The following is a 20,321-nucleotide window of genomic DNA, read 5'->3' as shown; positions in this document are numbered from 1 at the left end:
GGGCTTCCCGCTGCACCCGCTCCCCGACCAGCCGCGCGGACGCGCCTCCCGGGCGCATGCGCGGTCCTGCGCGTGGGGCAGCCCGGCGTTCGCTCGTCGGCTCCGGCCCCTCCGGCGCATGCGCGGTGTCCGGGAGCAGCGTGGTGGCGCGCAGGGCGCGGGTCTCGGCGGCAGCGGGCGAGCGCCGGGACCGCGGGTGAGGCGAGCGATCCCCTCCGGCGGGGGCGGGGGGGTGCCTCCTGCCCGCTGGCCGCCGGGCGCTGGCGGGACGGGAAGCTGCGAAGCGGCCGCCGCGGCAGGCTCCCGGTCCGCCGGAGGCGAGCCGGGCCAGGGCAGCGCCGGGCAGTTCCCCGAGAGCCGATAGAAGGGAAGAGGGGACGGAGGCGGGCACCCCCCAGGCGCGGCCAGCGGGCGCCTCCCCGAGTCGCCGGAGCTCCCCCGGCGCCTTCCCCCGGCCCCGCTCGGCCCGTGCGGCTGCCCCCAGCTCCAGCCCCTCCCCTGAAGCCTGTGCTGTAGCCGCAGGCAGCCCCCGAGCCCTGTCGTGAGGGCAGCAAGCTGGCCCTCCGATGTTCTCAAGTCTCCCTGAATGTGGGTGCCGTTAGCAGCGGCGCGGGGAACGAGCGGCGTCTGCGGAAGCCCCTGCGGAAGGAGGGGCTCCGGCCAGGGTCGAGCTACAGTAATAACGGTCGCTGCTGCCTCTTTCCCTCTCCCAGAGGCCACGCTGTGAGTGCAGTTGCCCGTTCGTCCCCCGGGATGCCGTTGACTGCAGCAGCCTCAGGCTCGCGTGGGCTGTCTCTGCCTGGCCTCCCTCTCCTCGCGGCGCGGGAGCACAGAGGGACAGGCGGAGCGCTTACTGGCTGTGGACGGGAGCTGCTGAAGCTGGAGAGGCCACAGAAAAGTAAAGAAGAAGAAATGGAAGGCCATCTGGCTGGCAGCTGCCTCCCGCTGCAGGCAAGAGAGAGCCTGCCTCTCTGGGTGTGGGAGGATCCCTCCTCATAGTCCGCAGCAGGTCAGGCTGCCAGGGTCTGTATGCGTGACCAGCAGCGCGGTACGGCCACGTAGTGAGCGAGCGAGCGAGGCTACGTGTCTAGGAGGCCTCATCTCGTAAGAGCCGCGAGACGCTCGCGTGTTCCGTTATGTGGAGGACAGCCAAGCGACTGGAGTTACAGAAGAGGAAGGGAGGAGAGAAGGAGAAAGAAGCGTCTGAACTGGCAAGGTCTCCTGGCAGCTCCAAGAGCGAGAGCTGTGGTGAGTCCTGGGCCTCCGGGGCCCTGTCGCTCCTCTTGTGCCTCCCGGTCCCTCCCTCCCTCCCCCTCTCCTGACCCCCTTGCTTTCTCATGCTGCTGTGACGTTTGTTTTTTATTATTATTTTTATTTTGCTTCCCTGTACCTCTCCTCTTCTGTCTATTCTCTTGTCCTGCTCCTTCTTCCTCCCCCCCCTTCCCCTCTCTCTCTCCTTCGACTGCCCCCCTTTCTTTTTCTCTCTGCGTTCTTGTCCTGCTCCCTCTCCCTCTCCCCGCCCCGTCTTTGTCCTGCAGCCAGTCGCTGTTTTTTCCTTTTCCATCTCCTTGTCCTGATCTGCATCCGCCTCTTTCCCCGCCTCCCAATTTCTCTGGCCTGTTCCCCTGGCGTTCTTTTCCTCTCTGCACCTGTACGTGCCGCTCTGTGTCCCTGCCTTCCTATCTCTCTTCTTCCTACTTTCTGTTTCTCTCTCTATCCCTTTGTCTTGCTCGCCGTTGCTGTTTATTTTTGTCATTCTGGATCTCACTGTCCCTGTCCTCCTTCCTGTTCATCTCTTACTCTCTGTGACCCTTTGTGCTGCTTCCTGCCCCTTTTTTATTCACCCTCCCTCTCTCTGCAGGGCTCCTGATACCTCGCTTTCTAAATTTCCCAACCCCCTGTGCTTCTCACGCGCGCTCTCTCGCGCGCTCTCTCTCTCTCTCTCGTTGTCATTGTTCTTGTCTGTCGCGCTGTCTTGCTTCCTGTCCCGTCGTTTCTCGCTGTATCCCTTTGGCCCGCTCCCTGCTCGTATTCGTATTCCTCTCTGTCCTGAGGACCGTCCCAGTTTTTGATCTCCGTCCTGCCGCTGTCCTGATTTTTCCTTCTCTGCCATGTTCCCTGTCCCTCTTTCTGTCTCTTTTTCTCTGTCCCTGCTGCTTATTTCTCCATCTCTGTCCAGACCCCTGTCCCTTCCCCCCCCGCCCTGTTTGCTGTCCCTCTGCCTTGCTTTCTTTTGCTACCTTTTCTGTCTGTCTTTCTCTGCCCCATTCCCTCTCCCGCCCTTTCTAACTGTGTCCCCCTGTCCAGCTAGCTGTCGCTTCTTTCTTTTTTCTGTTCCTCAGTATTTTTTTCTTTTTCCGTATCTCTCTCCCACTGCCCATCGCAGTTGGTTTTTTCCCCTCCAGTGCTGGCCTGCTCTTTGTCCCTTTTGTCTGTCTCCTCTCTGTTTTTCTGTCATGCTCCCTGTGTCTATTTAATCCCTTCATCTCTGTCCTGCAGCCCGTTGCTATTTTTTTTTTCCTCTTCCGTCCCTTTGTCCTGCTCCCTGTCCTTGTCTCTCTTTCCCTTGGTTCTGCCTCCCGTCCTTTTTTCCTTTCTTGCTCCATCTCTCTGTCCTGCTCCCTATCCCTCCCGCGCTCTCTCTGTTTCTGTGTCCTTCTCCTTGCCTTTCCCCACGTTGTCTGTCTTGTTGTTCCCTCTTTGGTTTTCTTGTTTTCCGGGTGGCTGGGCCCGGCTACCCGCGGGGGTGCTTCGGCTGGGGGGGTTGGGGTGGGGGCCTGGCCGTGCCGCTGGTGGCGGGGAAATAAAGCCTGAAACGGCAATCGTGAAGCGATGCCCTGCCTGTGCTGGGGCTGCCCCGCAGAGGCGTGGGGCCGGGCCCTCCGCAGGTCCCGAGCACTCCCCGAAACTACGTGTGGGGCCCCGGGGGTGCAGGGCTGTGGGGTGGCTATGCTCGGCGTCGCCCGTGGGCACTGCAGGGTCAGAAATGGAGAACAAGTTTTCTGTTCCTGGGGCTTGACAACAGGCTCGCGTGGCTGATTTGGGGGCACGGAAACAGACCGAGCTGCGCGGCTTTGGGCCCAGAAACAGAGGTCCGGCCCTGCGTGTTTGGGCCTTGAGAACAGGCTCAGCATCCAGGTTTTTTGGCTCCCAAATGGGCCCCGAGTCAGCTGGTGTGGGGGCCAAAAGCGGGAGCCGGCTTGGCTGGTTTTGCAGGCGGGTGGGAGGGTGTTGGGGGCTGCGGGGGGAAGCGGGGGGCAGGTAGGGTGCGTGGTCCCTCCCCGGAGATGGGGGTCTGGTTGTGTCGGACGCCGAAGTTCGGGAGACCGGCACGCAGCAGGCCGAACTCAACATCTGTGATGGTCTGCGGGGGGGAAAGGTGCTTTTCAGACCCCACGTGCCCTCTTTGAGTCCAGCTCTTCTTTCTGCGCCGCTCAGAATAGTCGTTAAGTAATTAATCGCCCAAACTAACGGATATTTACTTGGCGTGTAACTCTGATGTTTAATCCTAATGCTCCAGTTTTGACAGCAGTTGATAGATAACCTTATGGAAAGCCCGGACCGTTGCACGTAGCTGGAGCTTGTAAGGAGAAGCAGCTGAAATCAGCCGGAGCTCCAGTGCGGAGCTGGGGCTTCAAGGAGCCAGAACTGTAGCAAGCGGGAGCTGGAACGAGGCGGGGTGTCCGCTGTCTGGAGCATGCATTAGCCAGAGGCAAAAGTACCTGCAGCTGTAACGAGCAGGAGGCGCGATTAGCTGGAGCGTCTTTTCGCTGGGGCGTCCGTTGGCCGGACCGCGCTCCCAGCACGGCCGAAGAGCGGCCAGGCGCAGGCAGGGCTGTCCGCAGCAAGCAGCTCCGAGCAGCAGGGAGGTGAGTTGTCCTTCTGCCAGCGGGGAGCCCGGCCTCTTCCCTCGGGCATGCAATCCACGCCACGCTCCTCTCTCTGCGTGGAGTGTCTCTCCCGGTCCGTTCCCGCGGGCAGAAGCGAGGTGGGGGTCCCCCGGCTCACCTGGGGCAGCCCCCCCCCCGCGAGGGGACGCGGGCGAGGTGTCGTTGTCCCCTCGGTACCGGGCAAAGGGGAGAGAAACTGGCCGGCGGGAGCTCCTGGGGTGCAGAGCCCTTCCGGCAGAATCCTCCCCTGTCTTTTCACCGTTGGCTGGGTGTGACAAGCAGGTTCATTTCTTTGTCTCCTCTTCTCCCAGTGTCACCTTCTGCGTCACACGAAGAAAATCCTGCGTGGTTAATTCCGCTTGCTGCTCAGGTAATCGCACGTATCGGGCTGGGGGGGCGGAGAGAAACACTTGCGAGTTCGAGGGCACTACAGATGCTCCACGTTAAACCCACAGGGAAGGCAAATTTGCTGCTAGTGCAGAAAAGACGATGGAAAAATTGCTGTTAACAGATCGCGCCCTGTTCCTGAACTGGTCCCTTGATGTGTTTTTGTTTCAGGGGAAAGAATGAAATTTCCTGTCTGGTAAATTCAGAGCTGCCTGTTAGCTTCTTCAGGGTCGAGTGTTTCTCTCCTCTCTGTTCATACTGATTTTTATGGGCAAGTTGGAAATAGCCTTTTATTTTTTTATGTATAACTGAATTTTCAGGAATATGTGGTGTCCCTGTAGTTCATTTTTGAGCACCTAGATGCCAGCAGAAATGTAATGAGTGAAACGTGATGGGAACTGGTACTTAAACTTGATTTTTATTTGGGTTTTTTTTTTTCCTTCCCCATTAAGAGTGTTGACGGCATGTTGTCCCGTGGGACAATCCCCATTCCGTTCAGCGGAGTCTTCAGTCTAGGACTTTTAAGTGAAAAAGTTTGTCCTTCCAAAAAGGGACTAGTCATTCCTAGGACCGAGGCATAGACTTGCAAGGAGAGTCGCTTAAGTACGTGATCGGAATGAAAGCCAACTTCCAGTTGATGTTGCTGCTGTTGGTCTTTGCTTTCATTGATTTCTCCACCACTCCCTCGTGGTTGGGAGCTCTGAACTGTAATGTTTTTCAGTCTCTAACACATTTCCACCCCCACCCCCCAAAAAAAGGAGAGGCAGTGTCTAAGAGTTAATTAGTTTCCTCACAAATGCGTGAGTAAATAAAATGTGAGTTATGATGATTAAAACCATAGAAATGACACCAGTCTTGCAGATCTGGACTATTTCTGAACAGGCGTTCATCACACGCAGAAGTCGTCAGGGTACGGATCACCTGCGCTTCGTGCTCTGACAAGACAAAATGCTGAGGCAGGGATGAGCTCTGAAAGAAGAAGGGAAAAAAAAAAAAAAAAAAAAAGAAGGATACAGGGTCACGGTTTTGTTTTGTTGTTGTTTGTTTTTAGAGAGTGCAATATTGACTGGTGCCAGCCTGCAGAGCTCTTCTGCTGCCTGACCTCTCCTTCTCTTTCATGGCTGTAATTGTCGTTTGGATAATTGTAGAAGAGCAATTAAGTTACTTGCCTCTGTGAATGTGCTGGTAATACCAGGAAGGCAAATGCTTGAACCAGTAGTGAATAACTGGGCTACGAGTAGAATTTCTGAAGGAAGAACAGCAGCAGCAACAGGAAGCAAATAGCAAGTGACCAAAAACTTGCGTGTGTCAAACGCATCAAAGCTTTCTTGCCGAATGTTGTTTGGCAATATGTTCCAAGTGGCTTTTTTTGTAAACGTAAATTTTCAGGAAGTTCAGGGCTGCGTGTGGCAAAACGCGTCCCTCTGCTTACGCGTCCTGCTACGTAAATAGCATGGGTCAGCGGCAAGTCCAGCGGCAGGGCTGCTGTTCCCTACTCTCGACGTTGCCGTAGTAGTGTTGCGGTATTTAGACCTTGACGGACGGGCTGAGGAACGGAAGGAGAATGCCCGTTTTCTGTAAGGGCTCAGAATGCCGACCCTTTTCTCTGCCTGCCGCTCCCCTGTGCGTGAGATGAAGCTGTTTTATTTTTCTCCCTTGTTCCTGGTCTAAATATTTCTGGAGCTGTTGCTGCTGTGGGTTTGCAATTGGTGTTACTGCGTTTTTGTAGCGTTCTGGCGATGGGTCGTTTCTACTGTGGCGAAGCATCGAGATACGGTTTTCGGTTTAAAGCGTCAGAAACTACGTTCACCGAAACCGGTAACTCGCGGCATAGGGGAAACCGATCTGGCACGTGCAGCTGTGCTCGCAGGGATGCTGGGTGGCTCCTCATCAAAACAGCAGGCTGTGTGCGTAGGGTTGCGCTCTGGGTCCGAGAGCGTTAGCCTATTTTTGCTGTTGGAAGATGGAATGGAGCGTGTGCCTGTTAAATCTCAGGGCGGTCAAAAGCTAGGAGGGACCCTGAGCGGGTTTGGTGGCACAGCTGCGGTTTTAAAAGATCTTGCCCGTTCGGAGCAACGGCCTGGAAAAAGTGATTCCTTTTTTGCAACGAGGCAGTTCACAAGGACAGATGTGTTGCTGTGCTCTTTAGCAAAAATACTCAACTTGGGACGTATAGGGTGATGAAGCCTCGGCTGTACTAAGGCTTGAGAAAATGTAGGTAGGTCTCTATGTGTGTCACCTGCGTGTATCCAGGAAAGTGAGTTCTAGTGAAAGTAAAGTTGCCGATGAGTCAAAAAAGAAAGGAAAAAAAAAAGGCACGTTTGTCTGAAAAATGCAGAAGCTCTAGTGGCCTGTGTCAACAGCTGTACCGAAGATGACGCAAAAATACTTTTTCCTCCGCTCAGTCGTACTGTCTTCACAAACCTTCACAAAAAAAAAAAGGGCAGCTTTGGGTTCCTACCCAGCTTTGTGCTAATGTTTTTCTTTTCTTCTCTCAGCTGGATGTCAGCTGGCACCGTTTCGCCGTGGTTGCCCTTTCTTCTGCCGTGACGGTACGAGACGGATGGAAAGATTCCGTAGTGGCCTGCAAGTACAAGGTACGCCTACGATGTGTGTCTGCATTTTTCCAAAGGTACTTGCGGTACGGACTTTAATGTTGAGAGTGTGCCAACTCTCCTTCTACTTTTTTTTACATGAAATATTTTAACGCAAATACTAAAAATAAGTTCTGTTCTGGAGCATGTTACACCTATACAAAGTTTACTTCCCGCAGTTTATTTTCTCTTCCTGAAAGCATAATCTTCTGTTGCTGTGTGCTTGCTAGTAAATGATACTGTGAAAATAATTTTGTCCTAAAAGAGGGAAGAAACTGTTCGTAAGAGTTCAGCTGTTCAGAAGAAACAGACTTTGTTTTCATGATAAAACCTTTATGCTTTTACAGTCAATGATTTTTTTTTAAATATCTTCTAGTAGTACTCAAAAACGTTACGGAGATAATTAGCATCTGTACTAAAAGCAATCAAGGTCAAAGAAGAGACGTGGACAAAACAGGACAAAACGGGCATCGCATCTGTGTGTTTTCCAGGCTTTCCCAGGAAGCATTAGCAGCCTTGTAACTAGTGACAGTGAGTCCTGAGGTGTTTTTGATGAGTTACTGCTTCAGTAATGTATTTTTTCCTTTAACCTACAGTGTGTAATTTTGACATCAGTTGGAAAGAGATTTTCCAAAATGGAAGTCTTTCTCTCTCAAAGAAATTTTGTTTTAGGAACTTCCCATCAGAGTGGATCTTCAGAGGTGATCGACTTGACAGTAGAAGTCATCAGTAACGAGACTTTTCACTCTCTTTTAAAAAAAGACAAAAAAAAAAAAAGTCAGTTTCCTTCCAAAGACCCAAGCACAGCCCATCTTCCTAAAGTTGATGGCATCACTGGTCTTTGGTTTCTCAGTTGTAACAGTCGAGATAACATGAAAACGTGTTGCTCTGCATGCTTCAGTACTGCCAAAAGCATTAGGAAACCTGCCAGTCCTTTTTGGTAGTCTGAGGTATTGCAGCACTGGGGATTTTACAAATTGACTTGCATTGTTTAAACTGTAACTGCCAAATAGCTGTAGTATATGATTTGTTAGGTGTATGTAAGCAGTTAGGTATTTTTCTAAACGTTTAAAAAGAGAGGCAACTGGATGTTATGGGTTTTTTTTCCTGATGTTTTGACGGAGTGCTCTGAAGTACTTTCTTTCTGTCTGGCTTTCAATGGTGCGTTTCCCTGGCAGTTCAGTAGCGCCTCTCTTGGGCAGCCCAGCTGGCCAGGTGTCCCTCCGCGTTCTGTAACACGCACAAAAACCCCTAGTCCCATTATAAATGTGTACTTTGGAGAGAGATAATTTAATGGTATGTATTCAGAGCTGTGCAAGTTAAGGTAATGGAAAAGGAAAATCAAATACTTTTACAGTATAAGTATTTTTATTGGACGTATATAAACATGGGCACGCCTTTTTAGCGTAAAGTGAATGATTGAGATTTATTCTTTATTTTTCATTTTGCTCTTTGTAGTTTTCCACTTCACTTTCAGCTTTATTCACCAAACAAGCAAGATGCAAAGCAGCAGCAGCAGCAGCGCAAGGGCTGTAGCTGTTGTGGTGGATCCGTAAGCGTAGATTCTGATTGCGTATGACCTCATCCCGCAGCCTCCCAGGGTTATCTCCCTGCAGCGGTGCTGTAAGGAAGGGAGGAGACGTTTTCCAACACCGGCAAGAGTGTTTACTTGTATGCTAAGAAGGTGTTCAAAATGGTATCGATTAGCCTAAATGCTGATTTTAAGTGTTCCAATCGCTCTTAACTTTTAAAGGAGGTGGTGTATTTCGAGCTGACCTGTTTACCTGGAATCCTGCTTTAGCTCAGCGACTCTTCTTGTGCGCCCCCAGCCTCTGCTGGCAGGGCGGTATGAGGAGATGGAAGGTCCCTGACTTAGTATAAACACTGCTTAGCAACAACTACAGCATCGGGGTGTTGTCAACGTTATTCTCACCCTAAATCCAAAATGGCCCTGTACCAGCTACTCGGAAGAAAATGAACTTTATTCCAGCTGAAACCAGGACAACCCCAAACCCCCTGATTCTGGGTCTGCAAAGGGAAAAAAACCAAATGACTTTGGGACTCCTGGGAAAGCCAAATCCGCCTGGATTGGTGCAGCTGGAAAGCAAAAAACCCACCCCATTTTCATGCACAAACCCACAACTGAAAGATCACCCCTTTTTATGTTGTGGAAAAGCACTGAAACACACCCCAAACTGAGTATTTTGAAAAAGCAAAAAACTCCCCAGTTTGGGGAAGATTGGGGGTGAAGCACAAGCAGTTTGAGGGGCGTTGCTGGGGGTCCTCCCAGTGTGGATGATCTGGTGTGGATGCTCTGTTGCGGGTTATCCCAGGTGAGTTACCTGCTGTGGATCATCCTGGGTGGACTCCCTGGGGTAGGTCATCCCCCCCCCGTGTCCCCCCATGCACCTCTGTACCCTCACCTACCCTCTCCCCGGCGTGTGTTTCTCCCCCATATATGCCCCCTGCTGCTCCAGCCCGCCCCCTTCACCCATGCGAGTTTTTAACCCACGCGAGTTGTTTCCCCCCGCATCCCCTGCTCTTCTATCTCCTGTCCCATCCCCGCCCCCCCCCCCCCCCCCCCCGCTTCCTTTCCCTCCTCCATATTCCACCCCCCGCTCCCCATCATCCGTCAGGCTCCAGACCCCTGGCATGCTGCCTGCACCCCATTCTCTGTCATTTTTTTTCTTCTTTTCCGTACAAGTTGTTGTTGTTGTTGTTTCTTTTAAATGATTAGACTGTTTTCGTTTCAAGCCACGAGTTTTCTCACTTTCGCCCTTCCGATTGTCTCCCCGTCCCACTGGGGGCGGGGGAGCGAGTGAGCGGTCGCGTGGGGCTTTGTTGCTGGCTGGCGTTAAACCACGACACAAGGTGAGTTGCAAGCCCTGCCTGGCTAATGCTGGAGGCTCTCTATGTTCGTCCTGCCATCTTGACGGGCCGTCCTTGTTCTTCATTGCCGCTTTATAGCGAGCGCCTCTCGCTCTCTAAGCGGCAGTACTGGGGCCGTGCAGGTACTGCGCGTTGCAGGCAGCAAAGGGCAATTGTGTCGCTTGCCGGCGGGAGCGGCAAGGAGTGCGGAGCCACGCTCCTGTAGGGAGCAAAGATGGAACCTCGAGGGCTCTACGGTCATCTGCTGAGGACTACTAATATCCCGACAGGCCTCTTTGCTATCCCTGCTTCACGGCTGATTCCTTTGCACGCCAGAGGGCGGGGCGGTAAGTAACACCGTGCAGCGTCTCTTCGATAAGAGACGAGCCCCGCACAAGAAGCCTTGCGTGCGTGCAGGATTGGGAGAGCAGAGTTCTGATGGCTCAGAGGTGAGGAAAGGTGCGCCCACCCCAACCGAGCCCCAGGGTCGCCAGGGTATCGCTCGCTTGCAGGTGGGCCGCTGGCATCTGGTGCGCTGGGACGCGGCGTTTCCTGCTGGACAGAGCTGCCCCTCTGGCACAGAGCAGCTTTGGGTCTCTTGTGGCCTGCCTTCAGGCTGTCACCGGAACCAGGCGTTATTTTTTTTTTTTAAATCTCTCGCCAGCATCTGTTGACTGGCTGCTGTCACTCCCGCAACCCTGATGCCACATGCAGAGGGATACAGCAGTCCCTGGGGCTTGCTCCAGGGGACACCCCCCCCCTTCCCCCCCCCATTTGCAGGTTCCCTGTGCTGCTTCTCCTCTCTAGATAATGGGGTGGGGAGGGCAGGGGCAGAAGCGACCACCCGAATGGTCTGTTCTTTGCACTTGACTGCTGTAAACGCTCCAGCCACTCAGGTGCTTTTTGGAACGGAGGCCATGAAGATGACTGCCCGGGCTGCGAGTGGGGAAAGGGCAGGGCAACGTAAACCCTGTGCCCCCAGTAAGTAGTTGCCGCCTGTGTCTGGTCTCTCCTGGTCTGAGCTGTCAGTCATCCCTCATCCAGCTGATGCGCCGAAGAGGATCGTTACGGGGATGCGGAGGCTGCTGCCCGGTGACCGAAGGTGGGAAGTGGCGTTGGGGAGGGGCGCACGCGCGGTGGCGTGCGTGGGTGGGCTCCAGCTGTTGCCGGGCAGCGGAGGCTCTTTACGGCTGCTCGGCAACCGCGCATGCGTGGTTCGGCTTTTACGGCGCTTGCCCCTGTTGCCTGGCAGCCGGGGCGCGACAAGACGCCTCGGCAATCGCGCATGCGCGGTGGCGCGGTTTACGGCGCTCCTGCTGTTGCCTAGCAGCCAAAGCGCTTTACGGCTGCTCGGCAACCGCGCATGCGTGGTTCGGCTTTTACGGTGCTGGCCCCTGTTGCCTGGCAACCGAGGCGCGACACGACGCCTGGGCTATCGCGCATGCGCGGCGGTGCGGTTTACGGCCCGCTCCTGTTGCCTAGCAACCCAAACGCGTTACGGCAGCTCGGCACGGGCGCATGCGCGCTGCGGCTTTTACGGCGCTCGCCGCTGTTGCCTGGCAACCAAAACGCGACAGGACGCCTCGGCAACCGCGCATGCGCGGCGGCGCGGTTTACGGCGCTCCTGCTGTTGCCTGGCAACCAAAACGCGGCCCTGGCGGTCGGGAGCCGCGCATGCGCGGTGGCGCCTTTTGCCGCCCTCCTGCTGTTGCCTAGCAACCGAAACGCGGTACGGCAGCGCGGAGCCGTGCACGCGCGGTGGCGGCGCGTTTCGCCAGCGCTCTCTTCCGCCACCTGTTGAACAGACTTCGGTACTGCAGCTGGGGTGCCGCCCATGCGCGCTGGCGCGTTGTGCCAAGCGCTCGCCGCTGCCACCCCGCGACCAATGTTCGGTACTGCAGCTCGGAGGCTGCGAGTGCGCGGGGCTGCCCCGGTCCTGCACGTGCCGTCCGACGGTAACGGCAATGCGGCACCGGCGGGAGGGGCCGCCGCGCTCGTTGCTTCCTCCCGGTAAGGAAACGCCGCCGGCAAGGAAAGCTCGCACGGGCTGTCTCTGCCCGGCCTCCCTCTCCTCGCGGCGCGGGAGCACGAAGGGACAGGCGGGGCGCTTACCGGCTGCGGGCAGGAGCTGCTGCGGCTGAAGCTGGAGAGGCCAGAGAAAGGTTAGAGAAGAAGAAATGGAAGGCTGGCCGGCCGGCAGCTGCCTCCCGCTGCAGGCAAGAGAGAGCCTGCCTCTCCGCGTGCGGAAGGATCCCTCTTCGTAGTCCGCAGCAGGTCAGACCGCCGAGGTGCACCGCAGGGTCCGGATGCGGCACCGACGGTGCGGTACGGCCACGTAGTGTGCGAGCGAGCGAGGCTCCGTGCCTAGGAGGCCTCGTCTTGCAAGACCTATGAGACGCGTGTTCTCCTAGGGGGAGGACGGCCGCGCCGCCGGAGTTACAGAAGAGGAGGGGAGCGGGAGAGGAGCAGAAAGAAGCGTCTGAACTGGCAAATTCTCCTGGCAGTGCCAAGAGCTGTGGTCAGCCCCGGGCCCTCGGGGCCCTGTCTCCCCTCTTCCGCGTTCTGGTCCCTCCCTGCCCCTCCCCTGGTCCCCTCTCTTTCCCGCACTGCTGCCTTTTTTTTTTTTTTTTTTTTTTTTTTTTCCCCTTTCCTCCCTTGTGCCCCTGATACTGAAAAGCCAGTCGAAGAAACTCCCCAAGACTCGTTTTGGAGTTTTAGAAAGCAGGCATTCTTCATTGCAGCGCTGGATGCACGGGGGATAGTTCCACCTAGCGTGCATGCCACAGCTTTAGCACAAACAGGTTATACAGAATAACTAATTGCATGTTAATCAGATTAGAATACATATACATAAAAACGATGGCAACCAATTATCATAGTACTGCCTACGTCCGATCACGTGCAATGAAGGATCCATTTGAGACGAAGGGCTGCTTTTGCAACCACCGACCCATTTGAAGTTCTTGCTGGCTGTCCTCGAAGTCTTTATTCTTGTCCTTGTTCTTTGATCTTGAAGCTTAACGCAGGTTCAATCACACGTGGTCAGTTTCAGCATTGTTCTCATCCAGCGTACAGGAACATCTAGTCATAAGAGCAAAGAACTGCAAAACTTAGGAGTACCTACCTCTGCTAGTTAATTGCTTGGCTATACTTTTGTCTATTGTTTCAATCGTAGTGTTAGTATAAGATTTCTAATAATTATTTACCAAATCTCACTTTTGCAGTCACCTAGCAGCAAACCAGTTTCCACAGCTGGTACAAAATATTAAAACCATCCCCATATTTAGACGGGCCATACAGAATGTATGGAAATAGGCTATCAGAGGTGCCCGAGGGGCAGAGGGAGCGCCGGGGGGCGCCCCAAGCCCCGGAGCAGACTCGCTGGCAGGACTCGATAGGCACGCGACTGACTGAATAAACGCTGGCTGCCCGTCCCCTTTGCCCTCCGGGCTGCGTTTGCGCTCCCTTTGCACGAGTGGAGGGGCCGTGAGGGAGCCCAGGGGAGGAGGAGGTGAGGCGCTGGGGGGGTCGGGCCGTGTCCCCCCCTGTTCCTGCTGGGCTCCAGCTGTTGCAAATATTCCGGTAAAGAAATCAAAATTTAATCACATAGAAGAGTTAGGTTTGATTAAGAAGTAAAATTGTGAAGCATAACGTATAGGATCGTTAAGTTCGAAACGTAGCCATAGAAACTTTAGGAGCTGCGTTACGCATGACTCTAGGAACCTTAATATTGTTAAAGTTTGAAAGAGCTAACCCTAGAAACCTCACCAGGAAGTTACTGGTTCTTCTACCTTCTGTTTCAGGAAACTAAGGAAACCGTCGTGGACGCCAGTTTGCTGCTTGGAAACCCCCTTACCCTTCCCATCTCGATTTGAGGATCGAAGATGCCAGTCAGCAGAGCTAAGTGTAACTGACCAATGCTTGTTTGTTTTTAAATAAGAATATTGATAAGGTTATATAATCAAAGGACCGATCATTATAAAGGTTAAATTTAAGAACGAGCATAGTATGCATTTCTACGGAAGGAGCTTAGGTAACAATGACCTGACAGGAAAAGTCTGTAAAAACTGATGGATTTTGATACTAAGCGGGACACGCCTTTGGAGGAGCGATCCCCCGTGTCCCCAGCGCTGCGATAAACAAAGTGCCCGCTTCTTAACTTCAGGTTGGCGTTAAGGAGTTTTATTCCGGATTTCGGGAACGGTTTTGGCGACCCAGATGGGACCTTGCGAGTGAGACTGGACGAGATCGAGTGTCGATCGAACTCCGGCCGGCACCGAGGTATTCTCGGGGAGAACCGTCACCCTCGACTCGCAAAGCTCCTCGCAGCGTTCCCTGGAAAAAAAGGTAAGGCGCCGCTGCTTTGGAATTTGTTTGGAAAGCCTGCCCGTGAGGCGCGGCGAAAGCTTCGCAGGGTTGGGGCTTGGAGGGTACCCGTCTGCAGTGGAAGCCTAGGCGTCTGCCCGTAAGTCATAAGCGAAAGCTATTCCTGGGTTGGACTTTGTGTATTATTTGGGACAATTGTCATTTGCATTTGTTTGGTATTTGGTATTTGAATGTATAGAAGTATAAAGGCATTAGCAAAATTGTTTAAGAATAAGAATGCAGGAAATGGAACTGCTGATGAAAAGTTACCAAAACCATCACCGTTGGGACGTTTATTGGCACATTGGGGTGAATTGCAGGAAAAATGGTAAACAAACAGAACTTTGAGTTACAATACTATATTGCAATTGCTGTTGTTTTGTAGGAGAGAGAGTAACTGGAATAAGGTGCCATATGTAGGTTTGTTCTTTTTAAGTGAACGTATCTGACGGGGACCGGAGGGGAGTCTCCCAGCAGAACCTCTGGTTACAGCTAAACCGGGAGAACAGAACACTGAATTTGAATTGACACTAGAGTCACCTTTTCAGTTTTAAATACCTTAGAGGGAGAGTTAAGTTTTGAAGAAATTGGCGGTGTCGGTGCAACAAGTGAACGAGAAACTAGACCCTTCTTTAAATCTTTAACAATGAAATTAGGAAAGCAATGGGTCACTCAGCAGTTTTTGTATGTGCCAGATTCTCCTAAAACCCTGTTAAGGAGAGATCTATTTGAGAACTTAGAGGCAGAAGTTAAATTAAAAAATGGAGAGATTAAAACTTCGATTCCAGAAACTAAACGTATCGAAGCAGTGGCTTTGTTGTTAACAGGATGGTTACCGAAAGCAGAAGATTATACCAGGCAAAGTCTAATGCTGTAATTCCAGTTGTCTGGACTGGGAAGTTCCCGGTAAATCCAAAAAGCAGAACCTGTGAGAGTTGATTTAAAGCCAGGATCGAATCCGGTAAGAATTAAACAATACCCCCTAAAACCGGAAAGTCGGAAAGGGTTAGCAATGGTAATACAAACGTTTTTAAGATACAAATTGTTAATAGAATGTGAATCCAGATATAACACCCCGATCTTGCCTGTTAAAAGGCTAATGAAAAAGATGGTAGATTAGTTCAAGACCTCCTCAGAGCAATAAATCAAATAGTACAAGATATTCATCCGGTAGTAGCAAATCCTTATACTTTGTTAGCAACCCTAACGGAGAAACAAGAATGGTTCACAGTGTTAGACCGAAAAGATGCCTTTTTCCGTATTCCCTTGGATCCCGGTAGTCAAGAGGTTTTTGCTTTGGAATGGGAAAATCCTGAGACTGGGAGAAAAACACAATATACGTGGACAGTCTTGCCTCAAGGCTTTAAGAATAGTCTTACCATTTTTGGAAATCAATTGGCACGAGAATTAGAGATTTGGAAGAAAGAAAATAATCAAGAAACCTTGCTGAAATATATGGATGATCTGTTAATTGTAGCTGAGACGGAAGAACAATGCACAAAGCTAACTATTAACTTTTTGAACTTTTGGGGAATCGGTGGATATCGAGTGTCAACAGAAAAAACCCCAAATAACCCAGAAAGAAGAAACTTACGTAAATGAGTTTTAAAATCCTAAAAGGACAGAGACAATTGGGAACTGAGAGAAAAGAGGCAATTTGTCGTCTCCCCGAACCTAAGACGAAAAAAATTAATGACGAGCGTTTCCGGGAATGGTCGAGTGGTGTCACCTGTAGATTATAAATTGTGGCTTGCTGGCCCGACCTTTATAGGAGCAGCTCAAAACCTCAAACGATGGATTGGACCGATGCCGAGCAAGCTACTTTCCAAGAATTGAAACAGGCTGTAATAGGGGTGCCAGCCCTAGGCCTGCCAGATCTCACAAAGACGCTTGAACTTTTTGCTCGTGAAAGAAGAGGTATAGCTCTGGGTATCCTGGCCCAATATGTAGGGCCAAGTGGGCGAGCTGTGACCTACTTCTCGAAGCGACTAGGTAATGTGAGTCCGGGATGCTCTGGTCGTCCGAGAGCCGTCGCTGCAACTGTGCTACTGATCCAGGAAGCTCGTAAGTTCACCTGAGGACAAAGGATTAGAGGACAAAGGATTACTGTACGTTTCCCATATGATAACTGTTGTGCTAAAACAGAGAGGGGGGCATTGGGTATCCCCTAGCAGGATGCTGAAATACCAAGTGGTGTTGCTGGAACAAGATGATGTTTACCTAAACACTACTACCACCGTTAACCCTGTTGCGTTTTCAACAACCGATCAAGTTAAAGGAGAACTGGAACGTGACTGCTTGCAGGCAATCGAAAGAGTTTACTCCAGCTGACTGGACCTCTGAGATGCGCCGCTAGAAGAAACAGATTGGGAACTATATGCCGACGGAAGCGGTTCCATCTGTGAAGAAAAACATTTATCAAGATAGACAATAACTACTGAGGAGGTAATTGCGTTGCCAACTTTGCCTTCGACGATATCTGCCCAAAAGGCTGAATTGATAGCTCTTATTCGAGCTCTGGAACTAAGTCAAGGAAAGCGAGTCAACACTTGGACAGACTCAAAGTATGCTTTTGGAGTAGTACGCGCGCATGGAGCGATACGGAGAGAAAGAGGACTGTTATCCGCGCAAGGAACCACCATTCAGCACGCAGAACAAATACGGAAATTGTTAGAAACCATTCAAATACCAACAGCAGTCACGATAATGCACTGTAAAGCACATCAGTTAGGTAAGACCGGTCCGAACGCAGGTAACCGACTGGCTGATAAAGCCGCTAAAGAGGCTGCGGAAGAAGGCATCCTAGCACTAGTTCCAGAGAAAAGTATAAAATTGCCTAAAGAAACTCCAAATTATAACGAAAAAGATGAAGAATTAATTATTAGATTGCAGGCTAACAAAATGAAACAGGATAGGCTGTAACACCGACAGGTCAAATAATAGTCCCACCCACAATAATAAGAGAAATTGCCCGAGCTGAACATCACAAAGTATATCGGGGAACAGAAAGTGAAATACGACAAAGATTGTTTAAACAATTGGAAGCGGATGTGAAATTTATATATAAAAATGTCCCCGAATCAGTAATAAGATCATCTTTGGGATTATGAAATAAGGAAATTTTTTAGGAGAATATTAGCAAATTGACTTTATAGAATTGCCTTGAAAAGAAGGATCTACCCTAGTTTTAGTTGATATCTTTACTGGGTGGCCCGAGGCTTTCCCTTGTCGCGCCAACAAAGCAAGGGAAGTAGTCAAAGTCTTGCTCAAAGAGATAATACCAAAATGTGGGGTGCCTGTAAGAATGTCATCTGACAATGGCCCTCATTTTATAGCAAAGATTAGGAGACAAGTTGAGCAAAGTATTATCTATAGATTGAGACTATCACACCCCATATAGACCACAAGCAAGGGGGGGGGGGGGGGGGGGGGAGGGGGGGTGGGGTGAGAGAGAGAGAGAGGGAATGAACTATACCCTTAAGCAACAGTCGAGTAAAATTTGTCAGGAAACCTCACTCCTCACATGGGTTAAAGCATTACCCATGGCTCTGTTAAGAATCAGAGTATAGCCAGAAGAGAAAGAAAATTTAAGTCATTATGAAATGTTTTATGAAAGACCATATCAAGAGTCCTATGTTCTGAGTATCTTGAGTGCCTTTGGAGATAGGTTTTTAAAAGGTGTTATGATTTCTTTAAGCAATTCTTTTCAAGAACTTTGTCAGTATGTCTCCACAGCTGGACCCTTAGAATTGGACGTAGCAGCGCATCCCTTCCGACCAGGAGATTGAATGTATGTAAAATCACTGAGAAGTGGAAAGGACCGTATCGAGTCATTTTAACAACCCTTAGAGCGGTAAAGGTCTGGGAGAAGAACCTTGGCTTCATTATTCAAGAATAAAGAAAGCACCAACAAGAAATTGGAAGTCTAAAGAAACTGGCCCTTTAAAACTGAAAATCTATAAGTAAGTTTCACGTTATCTATTTGGGAAAACAGCTGTGTAAAGTTTATAATATTGGGGTTGCTATTAGGAATATTGTCGAGGGCAATAATCTTTTTGTGTGTTTAGAGGGTGTATGTATTTTTTTTTGAGGGGTTCCAAACATGAGATAAACAAAATGAAACAATTATTGTTTGAGCTGTGTTAATCTTGATATTAACCGTTTTTGTAATTTGGATTAAAAACCCCAAAATCTAGTTTTGTAACTGATTCAAAGTTTTGTAAAGACACAAAACTGAACCTCAGTAACAGCCTGCCTTCCGATTCTAAAGTCAGATGAAAATCTAGTTCCGTGGAGAATACTGACATTGAATTTAACCAAAACTTGAGAAAAGATGCAGAACAATGAGAATCATTTTAGCAAATTAAATGGGATGGATTTAAAAGGCAATTATTTTTTTTTAATTTGAAAGAAGGAATTATAGCGTTGTGAATTATAACATTACCAAACCATCCACCTCATGGACAAAAGAATTAATTTACTCGCCCTTCGGGAGAAACTTGTACAGGCAGCCCTTGGGGCTGTCAGTTGCCAAAACCGTAGAGACAAGTGCAGGAAGGAACTTGGGATCATATTTAAAATATAAAACGATGTTTAGAATTTCCTGGAGTTCCAGGATCCTTGTTAGAGCCACCCAGAGTCAGGACCATCTATGGAAATTTAGACTGGTTTAGACAACCAGAGAAAAATCACACATCCTAAACAGAGCTGAATGAAGGTTTATACTTGCAGCTCCTCTGACCCCAAACTCCAACGACTTTCTCTAGTAGCTAAAGCTCTCAGATGGGGATGTGTTTGTAGAAAGTATAATAATATTTTACATGATCTTTGGTCCCCTCTTAATAACGGAAAACATTTAGCTTGGAGTTGACTGTGTTAAAGGACAGGTGAAAAGTTCAGGGTTAACTGTTTGGGTGACTAGTGATGATATATGATCCACTCACCTTTTCATGAAGGAGAAAGGCAAATCGTGGACTTCAGCCTTAATAACTCTCTCCTCTCTCTGGAAGAAATCTCCCTTGTGGCCTCGCTGGTGGACCCGGGTAAATGGAAAAGATGATACCTGGCAATCGCCAAGTCTTAGGCCTAAAATAAGATGGGTATTAAAATCTGTATTTTGACCCCAGTTAACACCCCTTCCAAATGAGATGACTCTTGCCACCTTTCATTCAATCAAGGAAGTGCCTGCTGCTTAACTTCCCATGGGTGTTGAGGAGTTTTGTTCCGGGTTTCGGTCCCCCAGCTGCGGGCCGGGGCTGGAGGAGCCGCAGGTGCTGGCAGTGAGGCTGATGGGGCCGGCCCCTCCCTGGCAAGGGGGGGCTGCCGGGGGAGGGGCCGGGGCGGGGCCGGTGGGAGCCGAGGCAGGAGCGGAGCGGAGCGGTGGCCGGGCTGTGGCTGCCCCTCGGGAGAAGGTGAGCGGGGCCGGGCGCCCCTCGGACGGCAAACGTCGGAGGCGGGGGTGGCCCGGGGGAGGTGGGGGCCGCCGGTGCAGAGGCCGGGGGGGAGCCCTGGGGGCTCACAGGGCGGCTGGGACCACGTGCGCGCGGGGGGGGGGGCTCACAGGGGGGCTGGGAGCAAGTGCGTGCGGGGGGGGGGGGGCCGCAGGGCGGCTAGGACCACGTGCGCGCGGGGGGGGGGCTCACAGGGGGGCTGGGACCACGTGCGCGCGGGGGGGGGGGGGGCTCACAGGGGGGCTGGGACCACGTGCGCGCGGGGGGGGGGGGGGCTCACAGGGCGGCTGGGACCACGTGCGCGCGCAGGGGGGGAGGGTGCTCACCGGGCCCAGTGGCGGGGCTGCGCAGCCGGCCGGCGGGTTCCGGGGAAAGCGCCGAGGAGGACGGCGGGGTCCGTGTGGGACGCACGGAGCGGCGGCGGCCGCTGCCCGGAGCCGGAGCCGGGCGGGGGGGTGCCGCGCCGCGCCGTGCCGGAGCCGGTCGGCGAAAGCGCGCCGGAGCTGCCCGGAGCGGCGCTGGGGGCTCGGCGGGAACTGCGGCTGCGCCGGCGTGGGGGTGGGCGGAAACGGAAGCGGCTTCCCCTCGGGGTCAGGCAGCAGGGCAGGCTGCCTCCCGGGGCATGCCGGGAGCTGTAGTTTTCGCGGACTCGGCGGCCGGGCGGCAGCGTGGCTCTCGGGCGCGGCGTAGTCCTTGCTGCCGCCGCGGCCCCCGGAGTCCGACCAGGTCAGACGCAGGAGCGTTGCCGGTTTCGTGTGGTTTTCCGC

General features: G+C 52.0%; 3 long non-coding RNA genes across 3 annotated transcripts; 2 read left to right on the top strand and 1 right to left on the bottom strand.

Moving 5' to 3' along the window:
* The first annotated feature begins 2 nt into the window (after positions 1 to 2).
* Positions 3 to 5,608, top strand: LOC142028319 (uncharacterized). Its single transcript, XR_012649530.1, has 3 exons — positions 3 to 196; positions 714 to 1,248; positions 3,521 to 5,608. It is a non-coding gene; the product is annotated as an uncharacterized LOC142028319 (long non-coding RNA).
* Positions 5,609 to 11,053: 5,445 nt separating this feature from the next.
* On the top strand, positions 11,054 to 14,090 carry LOC142028315 (uncharacterized). The gene is made up of 3 exons (XR_012649527.1): positions 11,054 to 12,013; positions 12,151 to 12,257; positions 13,543 to 14,090. It is a non-coding gene; the product is annotated as an uncharacterized LOC142028315 (long non-coding RNA).
* LOC142028314 (uncharacterized) lies at positions 12,688 to 20,292 on the bottom strand. The gene is made up of 3 exons (XR_012649526.1): positions 19,881 to 20,292; positions 19,048 to 19,189; positions 12,688 to 12,820 (listed from the first exon to the last, which is right to left on the bottom strand). It is a non-coding gene; the product is annotated as an uncharacterized LOC142028314 (long non-coding RNA).
* Between the last annotated feature and the right edge of the window lie 29 nt (positions 20,293 to 20,321).

The sequence above is a fragment of the Buteo buteo genome, unplaced genomic scaffold, assembly GCF_964188355.1.
Source record: "Buteo buteo unplaced genomic scaffold, bButBut1.hap1.1 HAP1_SCAFFOLD_266, whole genome shotgun sequence".
Classification (NCBI taxonomy): domain Eukaryota; kingdom Metazoa; phylum Chordata; class Aves; order Accipitriformes; family Accipitridae; genus Buteo; species Buteo buteo.
Note: the sequence above shows the minus strand (reverse complement) of the source record. Positions and strands in the feature narration are given on the sequence as shown.